At 39.9% G+C, this 6,000-nt stretch overlaps 1 protein-coding gene across 3 annotated transcripts in view; it reads right to left on the reverse strand.

The window, feature by feature from the left end:
- The window catches only part of larp4b (La ribonucleoprotein 4B), a 46,045-nt gene extending 40,875 nt beyond the window's left edge, over positions 1-5,170 (reverse strand). For all 3 annotated transcript variants that reach the window (XM_040144104.1, XM_040144102.1, XM_040144101.1), the window contains exon 1: positions 4,516-5,170. The gene's annotated coding sequence lies outside the window, so the exon portion shown is untranslated. The remainder of the gene's footprint in view (positions 1-4,515) is intronic.
- Between the last annotated feature and the right edge of the window lie 830 nt (positions 5,171-6,000).

The raw sequence follows: 6,000 nt of genomic DNA on the forward strand, positions 1-6,000 counted from the left end.
ATTTATTGTATAGTACGACTGATGTCTTGGGGACGTGTAAAACCAATGATAGACTTAGATATCAAATTCCAACAAGAAAAACTGAGCTCATGTTTTTGTGCCACAGTGTCTTTGTTTTTACAGATTTTCATTGAAAAAACAAACGAGACAAAAAACAAAAAAACTAAACAAAACGTCTTTTCAATACTTTCTTTTTACAGGTTTAAACTTTCACTTGGACTTTGTCCCTGCGTGTCAAAAATATGTTGCGTTTCCTGTTGCCTGAGGATAGTGTTGACTGGTTTACAGTAAGTGAAGTCCTCTTAAAGCCAAGTGAGCTCCGAACGTGTTAACGCGTTAAATCTGAGCTTAAACCAGAGTTTGTGTTTGAATGTTACATGTTGTATTATTCAAAAAGACAAACATAAATCCTGGATGTGTAAGTTCAGTTTTGTTTTTGTTTTTTGGTACTAAAAAAACCAAACATAACACACCCTAATTATAGATGTGTGTTAAGAGAGCCCTGACACACATTACACCTACTTTCTCTTCAACCAATCAATTGATACTTTACTGTATGAAGTCACAGTAACAGCAAATGCCCATGAGTACTGTAAGGAGTGGAGCTGAAATGATTTGGTGACCGTCAGAAAAATAACTGTCACCAGTTTTTACAACTGGTTAATTGTTAATGTAAATGTTTAAGCAAAAATGCCAAAAATGGGAATAATTGCTGTTTTTCTTGCTCTTCTATGTTAGTAAACTGAATGTATTTGGTTTTGGGACAGTCGGACTAAAAAAATAAAATAAAATAAATAAATAAATAAATTTATTTTTAAAAAAAAGCAATCTAAAGATGTCAACTTTGGCTCTGGGAATTTGGGAAGAGAATTTTCACCTTTTTCTGAGAATTTATACATTAAATTGCCAATTGTAGCCCCAGTAAGGAACCTACATTGTGTCTCTTTTCTGAATCAAGAAAAGATGTTTCATTGGATCTGAAAATTTGATTCAGTTTCATTAACTCTCAGTCAGTCAGTTAATTAACCGCTTCAGCACAACCTCCACACCTTGGTTAGTGTAGTGTAGTTTCTATTAGAGCTGCAAAAAATAGTTGATTAATGGATTAGTCATTCAAAAGAGAAACAACTGGCATCTATTTTGGTTATTGAGTCATCTTTAATCTCTTCTTTTATGCAGGAATGTTATTTCCAGCCTCTCAAATACAAAGATTCCCTGCCTTTCTGTTTAATATATCATATGAAACTAAATATCTTGGGGGTTTGGACTGTTGGTGAGACAAAACAAGACATTAGAGGACGTCACCTTGAATGATAAAATCGACATTAATCGGGTTTTCAGCATCATTATTTCATACCTAAGGCTGCAGTTTCAAAACCCGTAGTCCTGTCGGTTTAATCCCTTCCACTACATCTGACCTCATCGTTACACCTTTACAGAGAAAGCTGGGGAGGAGGACGAGGCTACTGAGTACAGACATCACTGGAAACACCTTCTTTCCTGTCCTGTTGGAGCCATTTGTAAAGCAGAGATAATCCGCCCCAACAATCGGGTGCCTGTCTCTGACACAGGCCCTCGCTGTGTTTGCATACAAAGCAGAAAAAGAATGGCATGGCTGTAAAGCTAGTGACCTTTGATCCACATACTGATTCCCATAGACGGCGTGTGTCCATGTGTGTGTGAGTGATGCCATTGCCATGAATGGGGCTAAACACAGCTCTCCATCAATTCTACTTATCTCTCAAAAACAACTGTTGTGTGATAAACTGCTCTGAGCAGTAGACTTAAAACCTTTTCGCCAACTGAATTGTACATTTAACCTTTGTGACTTTTCTGTGCATTTTTTTTTTTCAGCCTCACCAAGTCACAGCAAATAATTTGAATACCATGCTGAAGTGATATATGATTTACTTTCCGTTGTTTTGCAGCATCCAAATCAGGGCTGCAACTAACAACTGTTTTCATCATCGATTCATCTGCAGATTTTTCTTTCAATTCACCAATTAAATCGACTGTGTCTATGAAACATCAAAAAAATTGTCCAAAAAAAAAATTTGCTGAGCTGAACGTAACGTCCTCGAATATTCAGTATACAATCATGTGACAGAAAAGAAAGGCAGCAAATCTGCTGCAAATATTTGACATTTTTATAAAATTATTTTTGCTTGAAATGACAAACAATTAATTGATTATCAAAGTAGTTGCCAATTATTTTTCTGTCAAATCAACTAATCCACTATGCTCGAATTCACATATTGGTTCAAGGGTTTTGATCTGCCAACCAAGATGTCTGTGTCATTCGAAAACCACTTTTGTCAAAAAAAAACCCCAAACTGAGCAACTGATTGAAGCTTGGCCCTACACATCCTACTCTGCGGCAAATCCTGACACTTTGTTTTCCATTTGGAAACTGTCATGCGTAACTTGCATAAACTCGATGGTCAGTTTCCATTTTTTAACTTCACGAGGGAATTAAATACTCCTAGATGAGTCCAAGAAAAAAATTCTACAACCATCTATGCTTATGAGGACTTACACTGAAACTGAAAGTGTCCAAAAACACAAAGCTCATCTTAAAACAAGACAGTTTCCCCTTTGACTGATTTGAAAGACCAATATTTTGGAGATCCATGACTTTAACTGGAGCACATTTGTGCATTTGGGTCAGCCCTCATCTGCACCATCACCCCATTAGGCTGCAGCTATAATGTTATATAGCTGACACAATGGGCCAAAACAAGTGGGGGGAAATAAACAAAGCAAAAAAAAACAAAATTTAATACAAAGTACACACGTTGTTGGAAACGTAATAAAAAAAAATAATGAGCGACTGTGAAGAGACTCAAACACAAGATGGTATAAGATGAAGAAACTGTGGCCGTTACAAGATATGCAGGAGAACTGTGACAAAGACGGGACACACGACAAACCTCATCCTCCATCTGAAAAGGTAACGTTACCATTCGCCCACGTAAACAGAGAGCCACAGTCTGCGCTCCCAAACTGTAGCACTAGCACGAGCAGCCAAGATCGTGAGCAAGCCAATTGTGATTAACGTTACTTCAACCCCCAGCAGCCTTTTCAGTCATTACCCCATAAGATAAGTTCATGAAAAGTATATACTTTAGTAGAATGAGTCTATTTTTATTTTATTTATGTGGCACATAAAACTTAATACAACTGTCAGTACCAGTGTCCAATAGCCAAAAGCTATTTATTTAGAAACAAATAAATAAATAAATGTTATACCATGCTGGTTATTGATTCAGAAGTAAATTACTGTTTTGAACCATAACAAACCATTAATTTATGTCTTTAGGATTCAATCTAAAACTAAATATACCCCTTAAGGAGTTGCCTTGTTGAGTTTTCTTTCAAATAAACAAGTAATGTTTACATTCAGCGTTACTCGCCAAAACACACTGTGTGTATCCTTGAGATCCAACAAATATGTTGAGTGAATTTCCTCCCTCGTTAATGGCATGTATGTTTGTATGCAAGTGTAAATTATTGACATGAATCAAGATGAAAAAAAAAAAAAAAGTGACAATATTTTTGCCGAGTCCTACATCAGACGCCTCCTACGCTCTAATTTTAAACTGTTTGAGCAAACACCTTTCACAAACACATAATCTGCCTCGCAGAGTGATAAATAGTGTATTGTAAGTGAAGTTTGTGTGAAACAGGGCAGAGGGTAATCACGACTCCTGACAAGGTTTGCAATGCAGTTTGACCCGGTACATCCCATAAAAACGCTGACCCCGGTCACAATATTTGCCATTTCCGCTACAGATGCACTGAGTCAATCATGACGTCTAGACAAGGTCTAAATCAAAACACACGCCTTGTTTCCACCACATAACCACGAGATGTGATTTACAACCCAAATGCTGCTCTGTTGTTCCCGAGGTTTAACCCCACCGGCGAAAAATGCAACAGTGGGCCGACGGGTTTATTTTTAGTCGGTGGGTTACCGCTGGTGGAGGATGGTCACCAGGCATCTCGCATGTCCCTGTGGGAGGGTTGAATCGGTGTTTATCTCCGTCCAGAACGACACCAGCAGTCAGTTTGGATCCACTTTACCAGACAGACACTGCAACTTCCACTAAAGACGCAATGCAGGCGTATTTAGTAGCTGACACAGCCGAGGAAGACCGCAGCTGACACATGCCATGCCCATGCCAGGGGCCATATGTGGGCTTGCTGAGAGCGAAGGATAGGCTGGATGTTGGTAATAAACGGCCAATAAAAGAGGAGCCGGAGACACACCGTTACGTTACGTTTGAGAGTTGACATGGGCTGGAAAGTAGCAGCCATGTCTAGTTAGCTGGCTTGCAGCAGCATCCAGTGAAAGATGGCGACCTCCGGCGTGATTTCGCGGATTCCCCAACATCCCACCCACCCCCAACTCGTTTTCAATCAGGCTAATATCGAGTTAGCAAGCGAGCTAACCGAACCTGGCTGTACAAAGCAGTGACGTGACAGCGTCTTCCCGTGTGTCTGTTGCTTACTCACCTGTCACCTCTCACTGCGGGGCAATGCAAATACTTTGGTGGCGGCGGTGGCAGCTGTTGGTGGCAATGGACTGAGGCCTTGAGCTGACTTCCAGGCTAAATACGCAGGGTATTAGCTAGCACGCTATATCGAGCACGCTAGCGAGGAACAACCGGCTTACCGCTTAAACCTCACCGCAAGTACTCTTCAGATTTAAGGGGAAACAGCCACGGGCAGTTGGAACGCGATGACAAAACGCCACCCCCCCAAAAAAATGTTTGCAAAGAAAAAAAATAAAACGGGCTCCCCCCGACCAGCACTGCAAGCTAGCTAAGACTTAGCTTGGTGGCTAGCTAGCTAGCTAGCTTGCCTATCAACTTCGTGCAGTCTGGCTCGATAAATCTGGCGCCTGGGATTTCAAAGCCAAGTCCTCGCGGTCGACAGCAGTGCTCTGCGGGGGAAGGGAGTCAAAAGAAGCAAACCGAGAAGCCCTGGCTGAATCCGAGGATTAAACGTTGCTCGCCTCAAAGGTCCTGTCGATCAAACATTCGTTAGCGCTAAAGACGAGAGGAGGTTTCGGAATGGAGAAGTCGCCGTTTCCTCTCCCTTTCGTGTGCAGCACAAAGATCGTCTAGAGAGCGGTGATGAATCACTCCGGGGGGGGGTCTATCATACAGGCTAGTGCCTTTCAGATCTGGCGGAGGACTGATAATAAGACGGTTCACACGTGAATAGCAAAACAATATGACGCTAATAAAAAATAGTGAAAAACTCATAATTAGAGCAATTTCGAATATTTAAAACAAAAAAAAACAATAAATAAAATAAAAGATCAAAGACTATGAAGATGAGGGAACAGAACGTTTTAAAACATGAATATGATAAAATAAAATAAAATAATTAACATCAAAATCCAGGCTACAAGGGGACAGTGGCATACAAAAGAAAAAAAAATGACATTAAAAAAAAATTACATATTTTGTTCATTTGTGAAGTGAAAATAATCAAATACGACCACTGCAGACAGTAAAAAACAAAAAAAAACAACAAAAAAACAGCCTTTCTTCAAATGTTACCTCACTGTTCGTGCACTTTTTATCTTATTTTTTTATTTTCTACTTGACATCAGATGCCCTGTCTCCTGAAGATGACAAGTATTTATTTAGAAAATTAACGCCGAGGACATTTCGGGGGGAAAGAAGGGAACATTTTTGACAGGAAATGACTGTTTCATCCCTCCGTGTCTCTATCAATCCGTCCATCAGGACATCTTATTTTTATTTTCACCAAAAAGATTCTGCTCAGAGAAGAATGTAAATAAAAACAAATGAACACAATTTTCTGAGACATTCAGGTGCTCTGTGAAGGCATTTTTGTTATTTTGTTACACACACTAGGCTCCTGCTGCATGCGCGTATGTGCTCACAACCCAGTATAACGCTCCACAATGTGGCTGTAGGCGGATAGAGGGACACCTTAAACGTGTATTCATGTATTTCTGAACAA

This window comes from Xiphias gladius, chromosome 14 (genome assembly GCF_016859285.1).
Source record: "Xiphias gladius isolate SHS-SW01 ecotype Sanya breed wild chromosome 14, ASM1685928v1, whole genome shotgun sequence".
NCBI lineage: Eukaryota > Metazoa > Chordata > Actinopteri > Istiophoriformes > Xiphiidae > Xiphias > Xiphias gladius.